Source organism: Dasypus novemcinctus, chromosome 26 (genome assembly GCF_030445035.2).
Source record: "Dasypus novemcinctus isolate mDasNov1 chromosome 26, mDasNov1.1.hap2, whole genome shotgun sequence".
NCBI classification, from domain to species: Eukaryota; Metazoa; Chordata; class Mammalia; order Cingulata; family Dasypodidae; genus Dasypus; species Dasypus novemcinctus.
This window is the reverse complement of record NC_080698.1, coordinates 57,997,624-58,024,610: the sequence shown is the minus strand read 5'-3', so window position 1 is coordinate 58,024,610 and position 26,987 is coordinate 57,997,624. Positions and strand designations below refer to the sequence as shown.

Here is a 26,987-nt window from a genome sequence, read left to right as displayed (position 1 = left end):
TTATTCTAATTATTTCATTTAAGAGAAATCATAACGTATGTGTCCTTTTGTGTTTGGCTTATGTCACTCGACATGAAGCCCTCGAGGTTCGTCTGTGTAGTAGTATGTATCAGCACTTCTCTTTTTAGGGCTGGATACTGTTCCCTTGTACGGAGTGACCACATTTTGTTTATTCATTCATCTATTAATGACGCTTGGGTTGCTTCCTCCTTTTGGCTATTGTGAATAATGCTGCAATGAACATCATTGTACAAATGCTTTCAGTTCTTTTGGACATATATGTAAGAGTGAAATTGCCAAGCCATGTGCTAATTCTCTGTTTAACTTTCTGAAGAACTGCCACAGTGTTTTCCGCAGCGGCACCGCTGTGTTCCCATCAGCAATGTCCACGGGCTCCTACTGCTCCACATCCTCGCCAACACTGCTTTCAGTTCTTTTTTTTTTTATTTTTATTTTTTAAAATATTTATTTATTTCTCTCCCCTCCCCCCCCCAGTTGTCTGTTCTCTGTGTCTATTTGCTGCGTCTTCTTTGTCCACTTCTGTTGTTGTCAGCGGCATGGGAATGTTACCGCCTCTCTCCACCCCTCCTCCCCTTTCAGCCCCCGCCGCCCTTCCCGCCAGTCCCGCCCATATTGCCAACCCACAATCTGCCCTCTTCCCCAGTAACTGCTTACCTCAGGTCTATCCATCAGCTTCAGCCTGTCCACAGCCGCCCCTTAGCCAACCCTCCCTTCATCACGCCCCTCCCTCTACCCAACCCTATATAGCTAAGTGTACTTCCGCAATAAAGCAGACCTGTTTTTGCGCTCAAGCGGTCTCCGTGGTTTTTCCCCAACCGCGCGTCCCCCACGCCTGGAGAACCGGTGCTCCCTCTTGGGGCACCCCCCGCCGGCTGATCGGCAGGAGCAAGCCCCCCCGACTCTTGGGCCTGAGCAAGGATGAAACCCTCTCGCTCAGCTACATGGGAATCTGTCTCTTTTTGTTGCGCCATCTTGCTGTGTCAGCTCTCTGTGTGTGCGGCACCATTCCTGGGCAGGCTGCACTTTCTTTCGTGCTGGGTGGCTCTCCTTACGGGGCGCACTCCTTGCACGTGGGGCTCCCCTACATGGGGGACACCCCTGTGTGGCAGGGCACTCCTTGCACGCATCAGCACTGCGCATGGGCCAGCTGCACACGGGTCAAGGAGGCCCGGGGTTTGAACCTTGGACCTCCCATGTGGTAGACGGACGCCCTCACCACTGGGCCAAGTCTGTTTCCCATGTTTTCAGTTCTTTAATAACAGCCATCCTCACGGGTGTGAGCAGTATCTCCTTGTGGTTTTGATCTGCATTTCCCTGATGGCCAACGATGTTGAGCAACTTTTCAGGTGCTTTCTGGCCATTTGCATATCTTCTTTGGAGTGATATCTATTTAAGTCTTTTGTCCATTTTTAAATTGAGTTGGTTGTCTTTTTATTCCTAAGTTGAAGGCTTTCTTCATATATTATTTCATTATATATTAATAATGTGATATATTTGTTACAATTACTCTGTTTTAATTATGGTGGATTTGTGTGAGTTTCCAACTTTCTTTTTTTTCAAGATTGTTTTGGCCTTGAAACTCCATATGAATTTGAGGATCAGGCTGTTAGAATTTTGATAGAGATTGCATTGAAACTGTAGGTTGCTCTGGGAGGTATTGTAATCTTATACTATTATGATATATTTGTTACAACTAATGACCCATATCAATACATTATTATTATATAAAGACAGTGGTTAACAGCGATTCTGAGGGGAGCGGGCAGGAAGAAGAAGTAGAACACAGAGCACTGGGATTTTTCTGCATGACATTGTAACATCAGATATATTTTCTCAAATCCCATAAGGTCATACAGTGCAAAGTGTAAACCATAATGCAAATTATAGATATTGGCTAGTAGCAATGCTTCAGTATTGGCGCATCAATTGTAAAGAATGTTCCACACTAATGTAAGATGTTATTAATAGGGAAAAATGTGGGAGGGGGAGGGGGTGGGAAAGTGTGAGAATCCCCTATGCTTTTTTTAAAAAAAAAGATTTATTTATTTATTTTTCATTTATTTTTCTCCCCTTCTCCCCCATTGTCTGCTCTCTGTGTCTGTTCACTGTGTGTTCTTCTGTGTTCCCTTGCATTCTTTTTTTCCCCAAGATTTATTTATTTATTTATTTATTTATTTATTTCTCTCCCCTTCCCCGGCCCTTGTTGTCTGTTCTCTGTGTCTATTTGCTGTATGTTCTTCCTTGTCCGCTTCTGTTGTTGTCAGCGGCATGGGAATCTGTGTTTCTTTTTGTTGCGTCATCCCACTGTGTCAGCTCTCCGTGTGTGCCCGGGCAGGCTGAACTTTCTTTTGCACTGGGCGGCTCTCCTTACGGGGCGCACTCCTTATGCATGGGCCTCCCCTACATGGGGGACACCCCTGCGTGGCAGGGCACTCCTTGCACGCATAAGCACTGTGCATGGGCCGGCTCCACACGGGTCAAGGAGGCCCGGGGTTTGAACCATGGACCTCCTATGTGGTAGGCGGATGCCCTAACCACTGGGCCAAGTCTGCTTCCCCCCTTGCATTCTTGTCAGTGGCACCAGGAATCTGTGTCTCTTTTCATTGCATCATCTTGCTGCATCAGCTCTCCGTGTGTGCGGTGCCATTCTGGGCAGGCTGCACTTTCTTTTGCGCTGGGTGGCTCTCCCTACGGGCCGCACTCCTTGTGCATGGGGCTCCCCTACGCAGGGGACACCCTGCGTGGCATGGCACTCCTTGCGCGCATCAGCACTGTGTGTGGACCAGCTCACCACATGGGCCAGGAGGCCCTGGGTTTGAACCCTGGACCTCCCAAATGGTAGGTGGATGCTCTGTCAGTTGAGCCAAATCCACTTCCCTCTCCTATGCTTTTGATGTAACTTTTCTGTAATCTAAAGCTTCTCTAAAAATAAAATGTATTATATAAAAATACATCATTGTTGGGAAGTGACTCTGGCTCAATCGATTGGGCTCCCGTCCACCATGTGGGAGGCCCTGGGTTCGTGTCCTGGGGCCTCCTTGGGAAGGCAGGCTGGCCTGCGCCCGCAGAGAACTGACACCCTGCGCCCGCCGAGAGTTGACGGCCCATGCCCGCGAGAACTGGTGCGGCAAGATGATGCAACAAAGGGAGACAAGCAGACGCAGAACACCCAGCGAATGGACACAGAGAGCAGACAGCAAGCAAGCTGCAGGGTCGGGGTGGGGGGGCAGTGTTAAATAAGTAAATAATAAATCTTAAAAAAAAATACATCATTGTTAACCAAAGTCTACACTCTACCAGAGCTCCTCAGCGTTCACCTAACGCCGCCTTTCTGCTCGGCTCCCACCCAGGAGAGCACGCTACACTGCATTGCCCTCCTCGGCACGCTCCCCTCGGCTGTGACGGCTTCTCGGGTTTTGCTTGTTTGTGACGACCTTGACAGTTTCCAGGTGGACTGGTCAGGTATTCCATGGACTGTCCCTCTGCCGCGATGCGTCTGATGTTCTTCTCAGGATTAGACTGGGGTTATAGGCTTTGAGGGGGGAGAGTGCAAAGGTAAGATGCCATTTGCGTCACAGCCTATCAAGGGCACAGGTCATTGACGAGATTCATGACCGATGGTGTTGGCCTTGATCAGATGGCTGAGGGTCCTGTTTGTCACGGTAAGGTCACGGTAACTAACGCTGCTCCTTTTCCCTGGTCCATAACGTACTCCTTGGGAGGAAGTCGCTACGTGTCGCCTGCACCTAAGGAGCGGGGACTCAGGCTCCATCCTCGTGATGTCCCTTCTTTTTGACCCTCGGTCAAAGCAAGCTTTTTTTAGCAAGCTCAGATATGCATTTTAAAGGGTGTTTATTAAACTTTATTCATTTCTAGAGAATAAAGGCCGCTCACAACTATGTGACGTGGGCAGGCTCCTCAGCCGCTCTGTGCCTCGGTGTCCTCGTCTGTGGAGTGGGAGACTGCTGGTTCCCCAGGCAGGGCCACACCAGCAAGCACAGAACGTTTGGAAGGTGCCTGGCTGTCCCGAGGGCTGGGTGTGCGCCTGCCACGGCGAGAGTGACGACTGCACCGTCCCGCGCGGCGATCTTGCCGGGAGACGCTGCGGGGTCGCGTAGCTGCGCACAGAGAGGGGGGGCCACGGCAGGACAGCAGAGCGGGGGCAGCGCGGCCAGTGCTGTCCACACGGGGGGGGTGGACAGGCAGGACAGGGGTCGGAGCCGTCCGACAGCCGGACAGTGCTGCCGAGGCGGGGCAGCCGGGCAGTGCCTGCCGGGCGCACGCTGGGAGAGGACTGGGGGGACAGGGGGTCTCGGGGCACAGGGCTGGGCTTCCTCAGGGCCCCGGGTGGGACGTCCTAGAGGCCTGAGACCCCGCGACCCAGCCGCGCCGCCCCGCCCCGGGGAAGCCCCGTGTCGGCCGGGGACCCTCCCCTGAAGCCCGGCACCCGTCGCCGGCCGCGAGTAACAGGAGCGCTTTCGAGGTCTCTTGGAGCTGGAGGAGAGCCCCGACGGCGTTCCAGGCCACGCTGTCCGGTCCCAGGACTCGGGGCGGGGGCGGGTTCTGCAGGTGGCTGCAGGCTCCTTCCAAAGAGGGGAGCGTGGCATACGCTGACACAGCCACGGAGCAAGAGACTCCCAGCTCCAGCTACGACAGCCATTCCCAGCTCCTGCGCCTTTGGTGCCGTCCACTGCAGAGACTGGAAAGCCAGATACCCCTGTGGCTAGAGGTGGCATATGACTCAGTTATGGCCTGTGATATATTGGTAGATATCTGCTGGGGGGGTGACTTTAAGAAAAGCCTTTCTTTTCTGATAGAAAGGTCTGAACTCAGCTGGCCTAACTCTTCCTCTTTCCTCCTTCTCTGCCTTGAACATGGATCTAATGGCTGGAGCTACAGCAGCCATCTTGTGACCATGAGGAAAAAGCAGCACAGTGATTTCAAATGCTCGGGCATGCTTCAGCCATTGAATAACCCCTGCAATTGGCTTTCTTTGGATTTCTCATTATGTGAGAGAAATAAACCCCTATTTGAGCCCCCAAGGTAGTTTCTTTGTGACTGAACAGAATCCTAACTGGTGTATCATCTGTCATCAACTTGGCCAGCAGAATGGTCTTCCTAAGACTTAGGCACAGCTGGACTCCTCTTCTGCTTAAAACCCTTCCCTTGGGAGATACCGTTTCCATTACCAAACTGGCAAAGCTAAAAAAAAGTCCAAGAATCTCCCAAACTTACAGAAGGCGTAGGGAAAAAATGACCAGCATCCTCCACTGGTAGAACTGTACATTGGTCGGATGCTTGGAAGGCGAATAATTGACAAGAGCTTTCACGATGAAAGATGCTCGGAGCCTCGTGGCCGGCAGCCCCACGGAGCCGGCAGAGCTGTCTTCCCCGTGCCCGGTCCTGGCCCAGGCTGGCACCTTCCCAGGCTGGCGAGGCAGGGCACGGCCGTCCCAGCTGAGCCCGCAGGGCTGTGACTGGTGGCCAGTGGTTTCCACCCAGCTGGACGGCGCTGCAGCTGGGCCCTGCCTGACGGTAATAAAGGACACAGAGACCTCGCTCGCTCGCCACAGCCCAGAGGCAGGAAACATTCCAGAAGCACCTGCTTCCTGAGGACCCTGTCGGGGGCAATCCGGGCACCAGCTGGGCTCTGCCCTGCGTGTTTTTTGTGTTAGGAGTTTAGAAAAACAATTAGACTCTGACGAATCGCTCTGTCGTTTTTTCAGGCTCATCCCAGTCGGACCCCTGCGGCCTCCCTCTTTCTCCTCCAGTTCGTCTTGGGAATTCTCCCAGATACACACTCGCAGCACCCCTTACCGGCCCTGGAGAATGATCTCGCCTCTTCTCTGAGGCTGGCAGGACAAGGGCCGGCTGAGGGCTTTACAACCCTCAGGCTTTCGGGGCGTGCGGGGGGGACCATGTTTCTGAGCTTGGATCCAGGACACCGGGGTTGAGCACCGGCTCCGCAGCTTCCCAGCTCCAAGCAAACTGTTGGATCCCCTTTGTTGGATAGTGACAGTGGTGGTGGTAACAGCCTCTTAATACACTGTAAAGTGCTTTCAACAGTGCTGGGCACAGAGCGAGCCCTGTAGATGCATGTGTGCTTTTTTTTTTAAAAAAAAAATCCAATAAATCAAAGTTAACATGCAAACTCAATACCAAAATTAAAGTGATTTCCCCTCGGATTTTTCCCATCACTTCACCCGGGTCGACTGCCCTGGCTTGAGGTGCTGGGGCTTCCCCGAAAGTGGGGGAAGCTGAAGCCCAGAGGGGCTGAGCGGCTTTCCTGACGTCACACAGCCTGCGAGAGGCCGGGGCAGGTGTTCGAGTTTCCACTGTGGACCATCCAGGGATTGGATCGCCGGGGTCGGGGGGCCAGGCAGGGGGGCAGCGGCGCGGCGGAGCGGGCGGAGGTACAAGGCCGCCGGTGGACGCTGGGCACGGCCACAGGAAGCGGCCTGCGCGGGGCCCGCCCGCCGGGGTGGCCGCGGCCTGTCCAGCTGGCTGGGGCCCAGTTCTCAGGCGGCTCCAGGGTGGCGAGCCCGTGCAGGGCGGGGGGCCCCGGAGGAGGGCAGTGGGCAGCGGGGGCAGCGCCGCCCCCTGGCCGGCCGGGGCTTCCTGAGCCCGGGTTCCGGCCTGGCCCGGGCAGGGCAGAGCCCGACGCCCTGGCAGGGGCCGCCGGCCGAGAACACAGCGTCCCGCAGACCTTCCGCCGCCCCCCCGCCCCGCTGGCTGCCTCACGATCCGGGGGCGCAGGGGGCCCCCGGGGGCGCTGGACGCGGCCCTCGGGCCGGCCGGGCCCCCTCCCGCGCCTCCCCCTGCCCTGGATTCCACAGCCGCTCTGCCACTCGCCTCGTCTCTCCCTTCCTGTCCTCAGAAGCGTGTGCCTGCGGGCCGCGGGGGCCCGGGGGGCGGGGGTCACTTCCTGCGGGCCGGGCTGGACGGCTGCGCTGGGCCGGGGCTCCCGGGCTGCTGCGGGAGCCGAGGTTTCCTTCCTGCAAAACAGCGGCCTCTGCGCGAGCCCTCCGCAGGGCCCGGGCCGCCCCCGCTCCTCCCTGCCCCTTTGGAAGACCCCCCCACCCCCCGCGCTGGGGAGGGGCTCAGTGCGCACCCACCAGGCAGCAGGGGCTGCAGGGCCCTCCCCCCCACCGCGGGGGCCGCTGTGCCCTGGCCATCCCAGACACCAGGCAGCCCCCTCCCCGCCCCAAGCCCACCCCATGCAAGAGGAAGGCGCCCCCGGGGGGGCGCGGGGCCGTGTGGGGTTTCGCCCCTCGCCCACCCCCTGCGCACCAAGGCCGCTGACGTCCCTCCCTGGGCCCCGGGCTGCCCACCTGCCTCGCTCCACCGCCTCTGCCTTCACGGTGAACCCCACGCCTGGCCCTGTGGCCCCGCCGGCTCTCCCTGGACCCTGCTCCCCCGCGGGCTCCCTCGGCCCCGTTGGTTTTCTCCGCTCGGCGGCCAGCGGGTCCTGCTCAAGCCCCCGGGGCCGCCGTTCCATTCCGGGGAAAGGCCCACAGGGCCCGGCCGGCCTCCCCCGTTCCCGCTGCCGGCCTCTGCTCCCCGCCGGCCTTCGTCCTGGAGAGCGGCGCCCGCAGGCGGGTGCAAGGTTTGCGCTCCCACGTCCCGGGAGACTCCGCTCAGACGCCACCTTCTCAGGGAGACCTTGCTCACCGTCTTGTTGCCGTCAGCATTGTTCTTAGGAGGTGCAGGGTTGGAACCGGCGCCTCGCGCGGGAAGCGGGCGCTCGACCCGAGGCAGCCTGCTCGCTCGCCGCCCCACTAAGCCCTCCGGCCCGCCCGGCGCTTCCTGCATGTCTCAGTTCGCCAGGGCTGCTGTGACAAACACGCGCCGTGCGGGCCCCAGCAGCAGGCGCCTGCCGTCTCCCAGGCTGGGGGTCCGGGAGCGCAGCGTCGGGCCCGGCAGGCCGTCCTCTCTCCTGGAGCCGGCTCTGCGGCCGCTCGCCGCCACCCTGGGCTCCTCGGCTCCTCTGGCCCCTTCCCGTGGCTTCTCCTTCTGGCGCCTCCTTCACCTGTTCAATCCTCGGGTCTCCGTCTGGATTTCCTCTCCTTACCAGGACGCCAGCCTCGTGGAGTAAGGCCCACCCTGATTGAGGCTGGCCTCCTCGAAGTAGGATCTTTGAAGATCCTGTTCACAAATCCCTTAGCTGATAATAACGTCTTCAGAGGGCCAGTTACAAATGGGCTCACACCACAGGCTCGCCGATTACCACTCACAGACCCAACCACGGTCTCAGATAAAACTGATATTAGCCCCAGTTGTGACGGGTCCTTCAGGAATCGTGATACATCATTCAGGGATCCCGGGAAACCAGCCTCCAGACTCTGGAGTTACTGTGGGGTCGAGAAAGAAAAGAAAAAAAAGCCTTGAACCTGTTGCTCTAGGGGACGCAGTGTAAGGCCCAACAGCCTTTGCTGCCCACCCCACTTACTATCCAGTGCACCCGCACACACACGCGCACACACACACCACACACACGCACCACACACACGCACGCACGCACACACGCGTACACGCACGCACACACCACACACGCACACACACGCACACGTGCGCACACACACCGCACACCACACACACCACACACATGCACGCACACGCACGCACACCACACACCACACACACGCACGCACACACACGCACACACCACACACACGCACACGCACACGCATGCGCACACACACAGCCCACGCACACGCACACACACGCCCACACACACACACCACACACACACAAGCACACCACACGCACGGACACGCACACACAAGCACACGCACACACACCACACACACGCACACGCACACGCACACCACACACACGCACACACACCACACACGCACACACACACGCCCACAGCCCTTCCCTGCGTTACCGTCGTCAGAGCGTGTGTCGCCTCCCTGCGTCTTGCTTGTTGCTCACTCACGGATCGCCTCTCCTTGCTGCCTCCTGCACTGCTGGGCCCGCGGCATCTAGGACACGGCCTGCTTAGAGGAAGGGGCTGGAGAAGCCACTGTTGCGGGAGCGAGTGAGAGAATCCGTGGGAAGAGCGCAGATGGTCCTGACGCAGAGCGAGTGCTAAGTAAACGTTAATGATTTTCAGTAGTGGCGGGACAGGCGCACCGCGGAGATATTGCAGGTTCGGTTCCAGCCCACTGCGATAACAAGCATGTTGCAATAAACCAGGTCACACCAGGCTTCTGTTCCCATTGCATGTAAAAGTTATGTCACACTACACTGGGGTCTGTTAAGTGTGCAATAGCATCATGTCTAAAAAACAATGTATACATCTTGATTAAAATGTAACCAGAAGTGAGCACGAGCTGTTGGAAAAAACGGTGTGACAGACTTGCTCGACTCGGGGTCTCCACACACCTCCAATTTGTGAAAAATGCAAGATCTGTGAAATGTAATAAAGCAAAGTCCTGGGTGAATCATTCCCCTTCCATCTTCCCTTCTTGTAACTCACCCCGACTTCCCTCGGCAACTGCTCTTCCCCCACTCTGTGCCCTTGTGATTCGACTGGACTGACCCCAGCCTTGGCTCTTAAGGGGTCGTGTAACCTCTACCATTTCAATGTCCTGCCTCTCTCTGCCCACAATCTAAAGTCAAGGAAACGCAGCAAGACTTTATCGATAACTCCTGGGAAAGAGACATTCTCCATTTCCTGATGGCCTCAAAAGCAGATGTAAGGGCTGGAGCTACTGCAGCCATCTCCCCACCAGGAGAGTGAAGCGAGCTAAGTTAAAAGAGGGAGACGCCGGAGCAGGGCAGCAGTACGGTGGCCCCTGGAGTTTATTCTGTGCTTCATTTACTTCTGAATCTTTCTACTACTTAAGTCAATAATGCTCATGCTGCTTTAGCCAGCCAGGCTGGTCACTGTCACCACCTGGAATCTGACCTGGAATTCTCTGGAACTTTTCTCCCTTCACCTCAATCCTTGCCCTTGTTCCCCTGATATCCATGAGCCCCCGTTGGCTGCCTTTGGTCTGCGTTTGGCCATGGGGTTCTTGACATTATCTGACTCTGGTCTCCTCCCCTGCTCCTCGCCTTTTGCACTATTTGTCTGGCCCCTGCATGTGTAATTCAGCCCTTTTGGGGAGCCAGAACTTAGGACAGCCGAGTTTTTTTTTTTTTTCTGGGGGGGGGAGGAATTGGACAAAATTTATTTATTTATCTATTTTTGCTTTGATACACTTTATTTATTTTTTAGTTGATCTGATTTTTTTTGGTCTTTATTTTTTAATGTTACATTAAAAAAATATGAGGTTCCCATACACCCCCACCCCCCTCACCCCACTCCTCCACCCATAACAACAGCCTCCTCCATCATCATGGGACATTCACTGCACTTGGTGACCACATCTCTGAGCCCTGCTGCACCTCATGGTCAGTGGTCCACACCATAGCCCACACTCTCCCACAGTCCACCCAGTGGGCCATGGGAGGACGTACAATGTCCAGTAACTGTCCCTGCAGCACCACCCAGGACAACTCCAAGTCCCGAAAACGCCCCCACATCACATCTCTTCCTCCCACTCCCTACCCCCAGCAGCCACCATGGCCGCTTTCTCCACCTCAATGCCACATTTACTTCCATCACTAATCACAACAATTCCAGAATAGAGCCTCAGCACGTCCACTCCAATCCACACTCCACTCCTGCATCCTGTGGACCTTGGATTGGTTGTGTCCACTCCACATCTATATCAAGAGGGGGCTTAGATTCCACATGGATACTGGATGCAATCCTCCTGCTTTCAGTTGTAGACACTCTAGGCTCCATGGTGTGGTGGTTGACCTTCTTCAACTCCATGTTAGCTGAGTGGGGTAAGTCCAATAAATCAGAGTGTAGGAGCTGAAGTCTGTTGAGGCTCAGGGCCTGGCTGTCACAAAGGACAGCCGAGTTTTAACATGTTATTCTGTCATTTGCCATTAATTTGGGAGCATGTTATTAAACACGGGAGCAGGGTGCTCTGGCTCATCGCGGGCCCGTTAGCAGAGCAGCCCCTGGCCCCTCCGTCGCTCCCCGGCGGTGCCATCTCCTCCCTCTGCCCCTGGTTTAGGCTGTCCAGGGAAGGAGCAGTCCTGAGGTCACTGCTGGACCTGCCCGTTCACGCATGTAGCATCTTGCCCACACCGCGGATCCGCATTCACCTCTGCTGCCGCCGCCGCCAGTCGATGCCTCAAGGCTGGAGCCTGGACCCTGGAATGTCCTTGGAGAGAAACCCAACGTCTCCAGGACCACACTGAGCAGCCGAAAACGCCCAAAGGCAACGCAGAAACGGCCTCTTCCTGCCTTTGAGATCCCGCGTGAATGTACCTGATTGGTGGAACCTAATTTTTTTTTTTGAAGTACTGGGGCCGGGTGTTGATCCCCGGGACCTCACATGTGGGAAGCTGGTGCTCAACCACGGAGCCACATCGACTCCCCTGAGCTGGTGTTTTCATTTGTTTGCTTATATAGCGTTTGTTTTTAGGAGGCACCCGGGACGAACCCGGGACCTCCCGTGTGGGAGGCGGGTGCTCATCTGCCTGAGCCCCCTCTGCTCCCCTGGACCCTAATTTGAACCCCTGGACCTTAGCTGCCAAGGAGTCTGGGCGATGGAGTTTTTGTTTGGCAGCCTCTGCAGTCCAGGAAGGGACCCAGAAGGAGAGGGGAAGCCTAGTCGTGACCATCGGTGCCTCCTGACTTCAGGTCCAGCTCAGTTGCTGTCCTCAGGGTGCCTTCCCCGCCGCCACCCCAGCGCCCAGCGAAGCCCCTCTCGGCAGCTCCCACGGAGCCCCGTGCTTCTCCGCAGGACGCGCGCCCGGCTGTGCGGTCATCGACGGAGGCCGAGGCCCCCCGCACTGCCTGCTCTGGAAGCAGGGGCCGCGTCCACCTCGGGCCGAGGGGCACCCCTGGCACGCCTGGGGCTCCACCAACACTGCCTGGGGAACCCGGGACGGAGGGAGCCCTGCAGCCTGCTCGCCACGCCGGGAGTGTTTCCCGCTTGGGTTGCCTTTCCGTGGCTCGCGCGCGTCTTCTGAACTGCCTCCTGCCTTTGGGGCACCTGTGCTGGTCCCTAGCCCCTCGGAGGCACCTCTGGGCTCTTCAGAGGCCGGGTGGATCCCAGCGAGTGCACCCTTCAGTTACATGGATTTTTAAGTAGGAGGTTTTAAGAATGTTTGTAGTCTGTAATGCAACTGGGAGAAAGAGCCGCACTCGGTTGTAAGCAACAGAAAACCAGCTTCAGACTGACTTAAGGGGAAAAGCTTATCCAGGGCAGCTTCAGGTACTGCTTGATCCAGGGGCTCCGACACCACGGGCCTTCTTTCCCCATTTCTGGGATCTGTGTTCTTTTCCTTTGGGGACCACTCTCAGTAAGTTTCCCCCCTGATGTGACAAACTGCTCAGGGCTTCCGTCTTTCCAGGTTCAAGTCTTTGTCCAGCTGTCGCCCACCAAAGCCCCGACGTCCCCCCGATTGGGCTTGGATGGCACTTATCCCTGAACCCAGCGTGGTGGGGAGGGGCGGGGGTGGGAAGACCCCAGGATCGGAAAAGCAGCGAGGCTAGCTGCCTGGAGCCTAGAAGGAGCCCAGTGACTGTGGCATGAGTGAATATTAGAATGACTAAGTGAATGAGCCTCCAGACTCAGGGGCAGAGAGGAGGTGGGTTCCGGGGCCGGTGTCGGGGACACTGGTGCCGGGGCTGGTGCAGGGGGTGGCGGACAAGGAGACGAGAGGCTGAAGCCGCGGGAAGGTGCCGCTGGCGAGTGCCCTGCTCTGCGCACAGGCCGAGGCTGGGGACCCGGGGCTGTTTCTCCGCTTGTCCCCGCTTTCCATGGGGACCGCTGGGCCTCCTCTGAGCTTCAGCAGAGAGGCCCGCGTTCCCGCGTGCGCCCGGGCGCTGGAGGGGAAGGCGGCTGCCTGCCAGCTGTCCCCGTCCCTGCTCTCCGCTTTCCGCAGGAACTGGACTCAGGCACGTGCTGAGAACTGTACTTCCCACAGCCCTGCTGCTGGTGTGGTCACTTGACAGGTCCTGAGCTGGGGTCTCCGCTGGGCCTTTAAAGGGCGGGGGGCCGCCTTTGGCCCCTTCCGTGTCTTGCTGCTTGCTGCGGCTGTGGGATGGAGGAGCAAGAAGGTACGAAGAGCCCGGGCCTCTGACACCCGCCCTGAAAGACTAAAGGACAGCGAGAACTAGACTTCTGTATTGTTGAGGCCACTACCGTTTGGGATTTTTGTCCCAAAACTTAACCAACATAGGGGGGGGTGCGACCACAGGGGCGAGATGTCCTGGGCCGGAGAGACCCGAGGGGGTCCCCCAAGGGAGAGCCCCATCCCCACCTGCAAAGGGGTTCTCTGCCCTGAGACCGGTCAAGGTCCCCCGGCCCTCCTCCTTGCCCCCTCCCACCCCGAGCGTCCTGCGGCTGGAGAAGCACCTCGCGCAGGGGACAGCGCCCTTCTCCCCATTCTGAAACAGAGGCCGTGGGCGGCGCCAGGCCGAGCGGGGCCCGAGGGGTCCCGGGCCTGTCCCCCGTCTGCCCCGTGTGTGCGACGGCCCAGTGGGAGCGGCCCGCCGCCCCGCCCCTGGTCTGCACGGCCTCCCACCCCATGCCCCACCGGGGCCCTGGCATGTGCCAGGAAGTAGCAAGGATTCCCCGGCTCTGCAAGGGGGAGCCCGCCGCGCTCCCCCGTGAGCCTGGGGCCGGCCTCCCAAAACCCTGCGAGGCCGCCCTTCCAGAAAGCCCCGGTCCCTTCCTGCCTGGCTCCCCGCCCAAGCCTTTCCTGGAAACTGGCCTCCCTGCCCCCAGCCCGGGACGCCAGGATTTCCATGGGGTGATTCACCCAGCCGTCCCCAGGCGCACGCGGAAAGGTGGGAGGGCAGCTGGGGGAGGGGAGCGTCAGGCCAGGCCCCCACCCCTGCCCCACCTGTGGTCTCCAAAGGGGTGGGAAAGACGAGGGGAGAACACAGGGGAATCTATATTCTTCTCTACAAAGGGGAAACTAATTAAGGTTTACTAAAGCATAAAATACAAATAGTGTTATTAAGTATGTAGTTTACCAAAAACCCCTAAACAAACGCCACACATATGTTGGGGTGCTCACTGTAAACAGTCCTTGCTGATAAGCCGCATGATCTACAAGGCTTTGCTGTCTGGAGTCCTTCGTCCTGCTGGGCTCCGGGGCATCCTTGGAGAGAGAAGGGCAGGGGCACCTACCATGGGTATCCCGGAAAGAGGGGCAGGCTCTGGCTGCTGGGGGACCACTGTGTAGTGGGGGGTGGCGGGGGTGGCGAAGGGTTGTGGGGGTGGGGAATGAATGTGGTTGGGGCCTCTCAATTTTTTTACTTGATGAGAAAATGACAAAGTTTAAGCCTTGCAAAAAAGGTAGAACCCTGACTTTGTTTTCACAATTTGCTGAGTTTGACAGAGTCATTTGATTGCATGTGACAGAAATCCATCTCCTCAATGCCTTAAGGAACAAAGAGGGAGGCGGCAGACTTGGCCCAGTGGTTAGGGCGTCCGTCTACCACATGGGAGGTCCGCGGTTCAAACCCCGGGCCTCCTTGACCCGTGTGGAGCTGGCCCATGCGCAGTGCTGATGCGCGCAAGGAGTGCTGCGCCACGCAGGGGTGTCCCCGCGTAGGGGAGCCCCACACGCAAGAAGTGCACCCCATAAGGAGAGCCGCCCAGCGCGAAAGGAAGTGCAGCCTGCCCAGGAATGGCGCCGCCCACACAGAGAAATGACGTAGCAAGATGAGGCAACAAAAAGAAACACAGATTCCCGTGCTGCTGACAACAACAGAAGTGGACAAAGAAGAACACGCAGCAAATAGACACAGAGAACAGACAGCTGGGGCGGGGAAGGGGAGAGAAATAAATAAATAAATAAATCTTAAAAAAAAAAAAGGAACAAAGAGAAATTATTGGTTCATGTAATTGAAGACTTTGCCAGCTTCACGGATGGCTGGATGCAGGGCCTCTGTTTTGTCTTTTTTCTCTGGAGGCTTTCCCCTTGTACTAGCAAGGTGATTCCCAGCGGCTGCAGAGTCATAGTCAATCAGCTCAACAATTCCAGTGAAAAAAGAACTTCCTGTTCCCATTAGTTCCAGAAAAAAAAAAAAACACAAGGCTGACTCACCATTGGCTCAGATTGGGTCATATGCCCGCCCCCCAGCCAGGCAGCAGCTCTGATTGGCCAGGTGTGGCTCACATGACACAGTCTGGCTCCTGGGTGATGGGTGAAGTCAAATCCCCCCAAATATCGTAAGGGATTCTTCTTAGGAAAAGTCTGTTCTCAGAGAAGGCAATGTCCTCTCCACTTACATCGCTGACTTCAGGGATGCCTGCTTGTTCCTGCGCATTTCCGGCAATTCCACATTTGTTTTTCCCTCCAGGCAGCTGGAGGGGAGCATGCGTCCCTCTCACCCAGTGACGTGTTTGTGGGCAGCAGAAAGGGCCTCAGCACGGAGGCCAGAGTGTGGGCATGGAGAACAAGGCAAAGACCAGCACGGGCAGCCGAGAGACTGGGGCAGTGTGGTCCTTCCTTGGAACGTTGGTTCTGGGTTCTAGGGATGGTGGAGTTTGGAAAATGAGAGATGGGACAACTATGCAACCCAGTGAGAAGGCTTTCCTAACACTTGGCTCTGGGCTCGAATCCTAGCTCAGGCATTTTGTTCTAGGTGATCTTGGATACGTGGCTTCACCTCTCTGATCCTAGGTTTTATCCCCTATAAAATGGGAACTTTCCCTCCACCCCAGGCTTTGAGGACTAAACAAGGTGGTATAGCTAAAGAGCAAGGCACCTACAAGGGCTGGTGAACACCGTGGTTCTTGTGGGTTCTGGGTCTGGCCAAGACGTGGGGACTGCTTTGTTGCTGTTGGGATTCATTCAGGCTCTGTGGAGTCTAAGGATATAGCTTAAACGAGTTAGAATTCAGAGCCTTGGGGTAGGAGCTGGCACTGAGGAACTCCTGCCTCAGGATTCTTTCCTACTGCTACAGGGCTCGCCAACCTAGGAGAAAGCCCTTTCTCCTGTAGCCCGTCAGCACTGGCAGATACTGTGGGCTGGAGCTAAACATCCACGCCACCATCTTCCAGTGTCTTTCCTGTACTGATGATGCTGGAAAGCTAAAAAAAGTACCTCTCCCAGACTCTCTTGCAGCTAGAGTTATGGATATGATTTAGACTGGAGCAATCACTTGCTCATTTACCTCCTACATGACCCCTGGGGGTTCCATAGGACATTCTTTTAACCACGACCTTGAATGACAACACATGGTGAGAGGCACATCAGAATTTGGGAAGGCTCTGTTGTGATTGTTCTTTGCAGGCCAGGAATGATGGGGAAGATGCTGCCACTGAGATGAGCTCCTTGAATAGACTGCAAAAATGGCCATGGATTTTGCCTTCCTTGAACCCACAGCACTTTGCAGCTCTCCCCATGAAGAAGTGGAGTGCATTTCCCACACCTTGTAGCTGGACTTGGACATGTGACCTGCTTTGGCACATTAGCGGACTTGACATCGGGGCTTGTTCGTGCTTTCTGCTCTCTGGAACCCAGCCTCTGTGTGAAGAAGTCTGGGCTAGACTGCTGGATGACGGTCAGAATGTGGCCTGTGGCCAGCCAATCGCCAGAGATGTGAGTGAGGCTGTCCCTGGTCATCCAGCCACCAGCTGACGACTGACGCATGGAAGGGCTGGGCCCGTCCAGAGCACAAGAGCGACGCAGATGACCACAGACTTTTGAGCAAAATGAATGGTGGTGGTTTTAAGTCATTCCATTTTGGGAAAGTTAACTGATTTAAGGAAGAAGGAGAATATGGGTGGTAGTGCCTAAATACCAGAGATAAAACGGGCAGCGGGACCAGAGCAATCATCACGATGGCTTGACCCCCATGAATCTTCTGTGGCAGCTAGCTGATTGTGACATCTCTAACGGTCAGGGTCTTGTGTCACCTTGGCTAGTCTATGGTCATTTCACCAAACACTAAGCGGGTGTAGCAGAGAAGATATTTTATAGAATTGGTTAACATCTTCAGTCAGTCGACTTTAAGTAAAGGAGATTACTCTTAAAAAAAAAAAAAGATTTATTTATTCTTCCCCCCCCTGCCCCCCTGTCTGCTCTCTGTATCCATTCGCTGTGTGTCCTTCTGTGTCTGCTTGTCTTCTCTTTAGGCAGCACCAGGAACTGATCTTGCCAACTTCTGGAGTGGGAGAGAGGTGCTCAGTCTCTTGCACCACCTCAGCTCCCTGGTCTGCTGCATCTCTTGTCTCTCCTGTGTCTCTTTTTGTTGCATCGTCTTGCTGTGCCAGCTCTCCGCTTGGGCCACTTGCCACGCAGGTCAGCACTTCACATGGGCCAGCTTGCCTTCACCAGGAGGTCCTGGGAATTGAACCCTGGACCTCCCATATGGTAGACAGGAGCACAATTGCTTGGGCCACATCTGCTTCCCAAGGAGATTACTCTTGAAAGTGTGGGTGAGCAGTTAAAGCCTCAGAGCAAAGGTTTCTGGGGAAGAAGGGATTCTGCCCCAAGATGGTACCATAAGCTCCTGCCTGAGTGCCAGGCTGCCAGCCTTCCCCATGGACTGTGGACTCAAGACTGCAGCATCGACTCTTCCCCGAGTTTCCAGCCTATTGTCTATCCTACATTTTGCACAATCATTCAGATGAGCCAGTCACAGGAGCCAATTCCTTAAAATAATCTCTCTCTTTTTATATTATGCATATGTATATGTATATCTATCTACGTATCTATCTATGTATCTATGTATCTATCTATCTATTCACTATTGATTCTGTTCCTCTAGAGAACCATGACTTATACAGATTTGGTAAATATAGTCTCCTATTACTAAATTTTATTTAGTAAAACAATCTCTCTCTCTTTCTCATATATCTCTGTATCTCTACATCTAGCTCTCTATCTAGCTACACTATTGGTTTTCTTTCTCTGGAGAACTCTGACTAGATACAGATTTTAGAATTGAGCATGGTTCTAGAGGAACAGAATCTTAAGGATGAGTTTTCTGAATTAGTTCTGGAGTTTCTGGAATTGATTCTCTAATTTGATTAGATTCTTGAATCTATTTCTAGTGGTAAAAAGGATTCCGAAAGTCCATGTCATGATGTGGCAACAGAAATACACAAAATATGACCATTGAATACTCTTATTCAAATACCTATAAAAGGAAGTGTGGCAGTTCGGTGTTGTTTATGAATTCCAAAAATTGATACAGGATTATGTTTGTAAACTGGTCTGTTCCTCTGGGCATATTATTATTATTATTTAAAGATTTATTATTTATTTATTTATTTCTCTCCCCCGCCCCAGTTGTCTGCTTTCTGTGTCCATTCACTGTGTGTTCTTCTGTGTCTGCTTGTATTCTTCTCAGCAGCACCGGGAATCTGTGTCTCTTTTTGTTGTATCATCTTGCTGTGTCAGCTCTTAGTGTGTGAGGTGCCACTTCTGGGCAGGCTGCACTTTTTTGCACTGGGTGGCTCTCCTTATGGGGCACACTCCTTGCGCTTGGGGCACACTCCTTGCGCTTGGGGCTCCCCTACACAGGGGACACCCCTGCATGGCACGGGACTCCTTGCGCACATCATCACTGTGTGTGGGCCAGCTCATCACACAGGTCAGGAGGCCCTGGGTTTGAACCACGGACCTCCCATGTGGTAGACAGACGCCCTAACTACTGGGCCAAGTCCGCTTCCCATCCTCTGGGCATATTAGATTGTATTAAATTCAGAGATTTCAACTTCACCTGATTAAATTATGATTAGGGCTTTGATTTGGCCATGGCAGTAGAACTTTGAGAAACCACTTCTTTATAGGGGGAGACTCACGGAGAAAATGACATGGCAGAGGAGAGTATTTTCGTTTTGATGCTGGAGCCCTGGGAAGTAAATACACAGAGAAGAAGAACATAGAGGAAGAGAGACAGCTCCTTAGACATGGCAGAGTCCCTGGGAAGAGAGGTGAGCCTGATAGTCTACAGTTGACCTTGTGAAGAGAACTGAGCAGCTGAACCTGGAAAAAAACAACACCTGGGGAGAGACACAAGCTTTATACCAGCATGCCGCTGAGATTGGAAGGAGCTGGGACCACGAAGCAGATACACAGGAAGAGGGAAGCTGAACCCTTACGGAGGCAGGCAGCCGTCTTGCTCCAATATGTGGCAACAGACTTTGGTGAAGGAAGTGACTTACACTTTACGGCCTTATGACTGTAAGCTTCTACCTCAAATAAATGCCCTTTATAAATACCAACAGGTTTCTAGTACTTTGCATCAGCATCCCTTTGGCTGGCTAATACAGCAGCCTTCTGGGAGATGATGTATTGCTACTTTACAACTTTTTGTTAAATTAAAGAATATAATGAGATTAGATGATTGCTCCTAACTGAGCTAGAAAGCAGATGTGCTAAGGGCTTCGGGTTCACAGCTCAAGAGCCTCATAAATGATCTGAAAGTTTCTGTGTCTGCTCTGAAAAAACTCTTATCCCCTATTGCTGCCGAGCAGGAATTTCTGAACATGGAACCCAGAGCCTCAGCCTATGAGCGGCTGAATTACAATGCAAATTGAACCCCCAATCTTGCGGGATAAGAGCTGTTAAAGTGAGGGCATTGACAGGGAAGGCGTGGAATCCCAGAACTGGGGATGGGGATATATGGGCAGAACATGATGAAGCTGGGGACACTGAACCCCTAAAGTTTTTGAGTCTTCTTTGCCAATGGAAGCAGCCCTTACCCTTGTCTGAGGAGAGTAACCATGCCTTGCCTGAGGAACCTGTTTTGGCTGCCCCTGAAGTAGTTGCCTTATGAGACCCTGTTGATTCACCTCAGGACCTGACCCCAGCACCCCTCTTTGCTTCCAGACATATAACTAGACTCAAGTACCAGTCGGCTCCAAAAAGTGAGGTACAGAGTGTGACCTATGAGGAGGCACGCTACCCTCCAAAAGAACTGCATGGTTTTTCCAATCTGGAAATCTGGGAGAATATATGTGGGAATGGATAATAAGGCTGCAGGATAATGGTGGATGAAGTTGGCTCAGGCCAGAGTTATTGATATGGGCCCACTATTCAGAGCGTCTGGACTTAATGTTGTAGCTCGAGGGATTAGAAAGGGCTCCAACAGTTTGTTTGATTGGTTGGCTGACACATAGACCAAAAGGTGGCTTACACTAAAGGAAGCTGAAATGCCAGAACAGCCTTGTATACCGTTGAAGAAGGCATCCAAAAGCTTAAGGAGATCAGAATGTTACCAGAGGACATGCCTTTCACTGTGACTGTGAGAAAGAAATTTGTGGGGAGACCCAGCAGCTTGAAGAGCTCTGTGGACACTCTTTTCTGCAGCTCAGAAATTTCAGGGGGAACTGCTACCCCTGAATTGGAATCCTTAATTGCATTGGGGATGATCAGCTCCCAGGTTGGCAGGAGCCAAGTCGCAGCACTTAATTGCCAAAGACAAGACAGGAGTGGTTACTGTAATGGACAGATGGGTCAAAGCAGTGAGCGCAATGGTCTGGCTTGCAGAGACCTACAGCCCTGGGTCACTGGTCATGGTGTTCCAAGAAGAGAACTAGATGGCAGTCTACTAAATTCTTACTTGAAGTGTATAAGCAGAAGAGTTCTAACAAGTAAACCGAAGTCTAACTTTAATCATCAAAACAGAGTAATAGCTCCTCAGTCAATTCCCAGACTTGATCCTGTTTAAAAACTCAAAACACCGTGAATGAAGGGGAGGCTGGCTTCCTTGAGGGAGGACCCTGCTATACTGCCAAAGGTGTACACAGCTCATTTTCCTCTCAGACTTCCCTAAAAGGATCTATGGCTTTTGCCAGAGTGACTGTGCATTGGAGAAAAAGAAACAATCAGGTATTTCAGAGATTACTGGACACTGGCTCTGAACTGGCTTTCATTCCAGGAGCCCCAAAATGTCCCTGTGGTGCCCTGGCCACAGGGGGGCTTATGGAGGTCAGGTGTTAATGGATCTGTCTAGCTTGGGTCTGTCTCACAGGGGGCCCAGTGGGTCCCGGAACCCTTTCTGTGGTTATTTCCTTGGTCCCAGAATGTCTGATTGGAATAATTACACCTAATTACCACATTGGTTCCCTGATTTTTGGAATGAGGGCTAATGTGGTAGGAGAGGCCAAGTGGAAGCCACTAGAACTGCCTCCACCTAGCAAAATAGTAAATCAAAAGCAATAACAGATTCCCGGAAGGAGATCAGTGCCACTGACAAGGAACTGGATGAAGGATACATGGTGCTGAGCCTTACCGCGTCCCCATCCAACGCTCCTGTTTGGCCTGTGCTGAGAACGGATGGCTCTTGGAGGATGGCAGTGGCTTACTGTAAATTTAACCAGGGGATGACTCCAATTGCAACTGCTGTTCCACATGTGGTATTGTTGCTTAAGCAAATCAGCACTTTCCCTGGTACCTGATATGCAGCTATTGGTCTAGCAAATGCTTTTTTCTCAATGCCTGTTAGTAAAGACCACCAGAAACAGTTTGCTTTCAGCTGGCAAGGTCAGCAATATACCTTCACTATCCTACCTTAGGGGTATATCGATTCTCCATCTATGTTGTAATTTAGTCTGCAGGGACCTTGATTGCCTCTCCCTTCCACAAGACATCACACCAGTCCATTACATTTATGACATTATGCTGACTGGACCTAAATAACAACTACTCTAGACTTATTGTAAGACATTTGCATGTCAGATGGTGGGAAATAAATCTGACAAAAATTCGGGGACCTTCTACCTCCTTGAAATTTCTAGGTGTGTGGTGGTGTGGGGCATGTCGAGACATCCTTTGTAAGGTAAAGGATAAACTACTGTATCTGGCCCCTCCTACAACCAAAAAAGAGGCACAAAACCTAGTGAACCTCTTTGGATTTTGAAGGCAACATATTCCTCATTTGGGTGTGCTCTTCTAAGCCCATTTCTTTTCTTTTTTTAAAATTTCTTAAAAAAATGTTTTAAAGATACTAGATTACATAAATGTTACATAAAAATAGGTAGGGATTCCCATATGCCCCGCTCCCCATACCTCCCACATTTTCCCACATAAACAACATCCTTCATTAGTGTGGAACATTCATTGCAATTGATAAATGCATTTTTGGGCATTGCCACTCAGCCAGGATTATAGTTTACATTGTAGTTTATACTTTGTCCCACACAATTCTGCAGGTTATGAGAAGGTATATAATGGCCTATATCTGTCGTTGAAATGTCATTCAGGACAATTCCCAAGTCCCCAAAATGCCCCCATATTACACCTGTTTTTCCCTCTCCCTGCCCTCAGAACTTGCAGTGGCCACTGCCTCCACTTCAGTGTTGTAATTTCTTCCATTACTAGACTCACAATACTTCTATAGTAGCATATTAGTAAGACCACTCTGTCCATAGTTCATTCCCCAACCCTGAAGATTCCGGGATGGTGATGTCCATTCCACCTCTAATTGAGAGGGGGCCAAGCCCATTTCTTGAGTGACCAAAAAAAGCTGCTAGTTTTGAGTGGGATCCAGAACAAGAGGAGGCTCTGTGACAGGTCGATCTGCCGTGCCAGCTGCTCTGCCACTTGGGCCATACGATCCAGCAGATCCAATGGTGCTGGAAGTTTCAGTGGCAAATAGAGATGCTGTCTGGAGCCTTTGGCAGGCCCCCATAGGAGAATCACAAGCCAGGCCCTTGGGATTTTAGAGCAAAGCCCTGCCACTCTGCAGATAAGTACTCTCCTTTTGAGAAACAGCTTTTGTCTTGCTACTGAATCCAAGCCATAAAGCTGGCACGTCATCCAATCCTTACACGAGACAGTAGATTGCAAGTTTTGCTTAAGTCACTTTGAGGCGAGTTTCTGCATTGGGTGGGGAGACAAGGAATTTGGATCAGGGGTATGAAAGGGGGTTCTTGAGGGAAGAAGCATCCCCAAGGTCCAGATCCCATAAAAAAGCCCAGAGAAAATCCAGGTAGCATGAGCCCAGTAGATCCCAATTATGAATGCCGGCCAGAGTTGCTAAGGAGCCCACAGCGCCCCCCAGGGGAGCCAACCGAGGATCCCAGTCCCAGATCTCAGCCCCGCCCTTGGTCCCAGCGGAACCTTCTCTGGGACTTTCATGTCTTCACCCTGTCCCTATACGCACATATGATTTGGGACAGCTGTGGAGCCGATGCTCCAGGGGAATGGGGGATGGAGGCTGCCCCAGGGACTCTATATTCCTTAGGTCCAGAGGGGAAGTTTTCCCACCAAAAGGGAGGCTGGGGGACCTGCTTTCCCATTTAGTGGGGAGACATAGTGACCTGCTTTTCCCACCCAGGGGGCAGCCCTGGGCACTTGCTTTCCCACCCAGATCACTTTCTCCTTTTGGTTCCATTTAATTACAGTGACTAGAGCCCAGTCTCACTCTGGGGGGTATCGTTAGACATGCTGACAGATATCCCCAGATACCCAGCCCTCCAGATACCCCAGGTATCACTGAACCCCAACTACCCTGAGCTCACTCTTGCCCCCACACTACAATCTTTCCTTGCACAGTCTTCATCACTCAAGAAGCATTAACGGTGCCTTCTTAGTGCTGGGCCTTGGGCTGAGCTCGGGGGCTACAGAGATAGTCAGAACCATCTCTTCTTTTGAGGAGTGGGAATGAAATCTGGCCAGGACCCAGAAAGCCCCAGTTTGGCTCCACATGGGGGCATTGCCAGGATAAAGCATTTTTTAAAGTGTGTTAGTTCATTTCCACTAGAATGGTTGTAATAAATAAAGCAGACAATAACAAGTGTTGGTGAGAATGTGGAGAAATGGGAACTCTCATACGTGAGTGGTGGGAATACAAAATGGTGCAGCCACATTGGAAAACCATTTGGCAGTTTCTTATAAAGTTAAAGATAAAACTACCACAGGACCCAGCAATTCTACTCCTAGGGAAACAGGTGTTCAAACAGAACTTATGCTGAATGCTCATAGCAGCATTATTCACATTAGTCTAAGGGTGGAAACAACCCAATTGATCACAAATTGATGAACGGATAAATAAAATGTGGTATATTCATGCAGTGGAATATTATTCAGCTGTAAAAAGGAATGAAGTACTGATACACGCCACATGGTTGAACTTTGAAAACACTGTGCTAAGTGAAAAAGGCCAGACACAGAAAGTCTGATGCATATACTTGCATTTATATGAAATGTCCAGAATAGGCAAATTCATAGAGACCAAGTAAAGCAGCGGTTGTCAGGGCCTGGGCGGAGGACTGCTGAATGGATACGAGGTTTCCGTTTAGCACGATGAAATTTTTCTGGACCTAGATAGCAGTAATGGTTGCACAACATTGTGCATGTACTTAGTGCCACTGAATTGTACACTTTAAAGACATTACAATGGTGACTGTTATGTGTATTTTATCACAAAGGAATGAAGCCCTGATCCACGTTCCAGCGTGGAGGAAGCTTGACCACCTGCTGAGTGAAAGAAGCCAGGCACAAAAGGGCATGGTGCCTGATTCCATTTAGATGAAATGCCTGGAAAAGGTAAATCTATAGAGACGGAAAGCAGACTAGTGCCTGCCTAGGTTGGGAATGGAGATGAACTGTAAATGGGCATGAGGATCTCATGGGGGAGAAAATGTTCTAAAACTGATTTATGGTGATGATTGCACCACTCGGTAAGTTTACTAAAAATCATTGACATGCCTGCTTGAAATTGGTGACTTGTATGATATGTAAAATACATCTCAATCAAGTTGCTTAAGAAAAAGGAGACCAGGGGAAAGACAGAGTGGGTGGAGGGTGGGGGACTACCGAAGTCCTGTGGTTTTACTCTCCTAAATCTCTCTTTTTTTTTTTTTTTTGCTTCTTTTTGAAAATTTTGTACATTTAAAAATTGAGAATATAAACAAAAATGAAAAAATAAAAAGAAGTTGAATAAAAACATACATTGCTCAATTAAATAAATATCTCTTAAATCTGCCAAATGCTCTCCATTCCCACTTCTACCACTCTGGTCGAAACCCCCCTCATCTGTCTGTCTGTCTGTCTGCTTGTCTGTCTGACCACTGCCACTGCTTCCTCACTGTCCTCACACAGCCCCTCCTTCCCAGTTCCATGCCAGCAGGTGCACAGGGTGCATGTATTTGAAATGCACCTTTGATCGGGTCGCCTCCCTTCCACCCTACTACCAGCTTAAAACATCTTTGATGGTGTATCAGGAACGAGCCTCAGTCTACAGATTTAGGAGTGCAGGAAATATAACTTTATTTTCTATAGCTCATTTTTATCGACTCGCATTCCAGAGTGATGGTGGAAACAATTTTAGTCAATTCGGAGGCTTCCTCTTCCTTGGGGGTCTTGAGCAGAGACTCGGGGCCCCATCTGTGCCTCCCTGTAGTCTGTCCACGGGGATTTCTTCTATCTTTAATGAGGCTCCTCTGCCTTTGGCTGCCCTCTGCTCTCCAGGCCACTTGGACATCAGTCCTCCTCGCTGTGGTGAGTGGCAAGCTCAGGGGGAATGTCTAAGGCCCGTTAGTTCCTTCTGTTACAGAGCTCCCTGGGGACTGCCTGTTTCCAGGGCCCTCGCTGGGGCGTGGTTTACAAGGCCCTCCTCACCGCTCACACCAGCCTGCACGTTGTCATCACTTTCCCTCTAACCCTTGCTGTAGGAAATTGTTTTCTAGTCTGGGAATTGAGACGCCTTGCTCTCAGGCTGTTTCTGCCACCAAGACTTTCTGTTCTCCAAAGGATCTGTTGGCAGATAAAGCTCATTGTCTCTCTTTTTCCATTTGTCTTTTCTTCCTTTTAAGGATAAGGTACCGTAAGACGATTCAATAAGGGAATGACTTGTCTTTTCAACAGATAGTCCAGGGCAACTGGATAGCCACATGCAAAAAATGCGTTAGACCCTGACTTCTCACCATAGGCAAAAATTAACTCAAAATGGATCAAAGACCTAAATATAAGAACTAAAACTATAAAAATTCTGGAAGAATATATAGGCATAAGTTTTATGAACTGGGATTATGCAGTATATTCTTAGACATGTTAACAAAAGAAGAAGCAATGATAGGAAAATAGATAAATTGAACTTCATTGAAATGAAAAACTCTTTTCTTCAAAGGACACTGTCAAGAAAGTGAAAGACAATCCATGGAATGGGAGAAAATATTTGCAAACCACGTATCTGATAAGCGTTTAGTATTCACTGTATACAAATAATGCATAGCTCAAAAATAAAAAAACACAAAGAGTCCAATTTTTAAAACAGGTAAAGGATTTGAATACAAATTATACATAGCAATAAGCACATGAAAAGATGTTCAATATCATTAGTCAATAGAGAAATGCACTTCAAACCCACAATGAGATACCACTTGGAACACTCTAGGATGGCTATAAGAGTGAAAAAGACAGGCAGTAACCAGTGGGAGCCATCGTGGGGAGGATCGTGTCGCGCCCAACGTCCTTCTCAGCCGTGCACCAGGGGTTGGAAAAACTACAGTAGGCAAGGAACTTGCATCAAGATCAAGACTGAAATGCATTCATGTGGATGAGTTAGCTACACAAGGGCAACTATATGATGGCTATGATGAAGAGTGTGATGGTCCCATTTTAGATGAACATGCAGTAGTTGATGAGTCAGAAAACCAAATGAAGGAAGGTGGCGTTATCGTTGATTACCATGGCTGTGAGTTCTTCCCTGAATGTTGGTTTCATGCAGTTTTTGTGCTGAGAACAGATAATAGTGTAGTGGATAAAAGACTTGAAACAAGGGGTTATAATGAAGAAACTACCGGATAATATTCAGTGCGAAAATGTTAAAGTTCTTTTGAAGAAGCCATAGCATCTTACAGAGAAGAAATAGTGCATCAGCTGCCCAGTAATTATCCAGAAGAGCTAGAGAATAATATAAATCAGATATATTAAAATGGATTGAACAATAGATCAAAGATAATTGTTCTTGA

The 26,987-nt window shown here is 52.0% G+C and overlaps 1 pseudogene; it reads left to right on the top strand.

Moving 5' to 3' along the window:
- Positions 1–23,457: 23,457 nt before the first annotated feature.
- LOC111759146 (adenylate kinase isoenzyme 6-like) lies at positions 23,458–26,987 on the top strand (annotated as a pseudogene).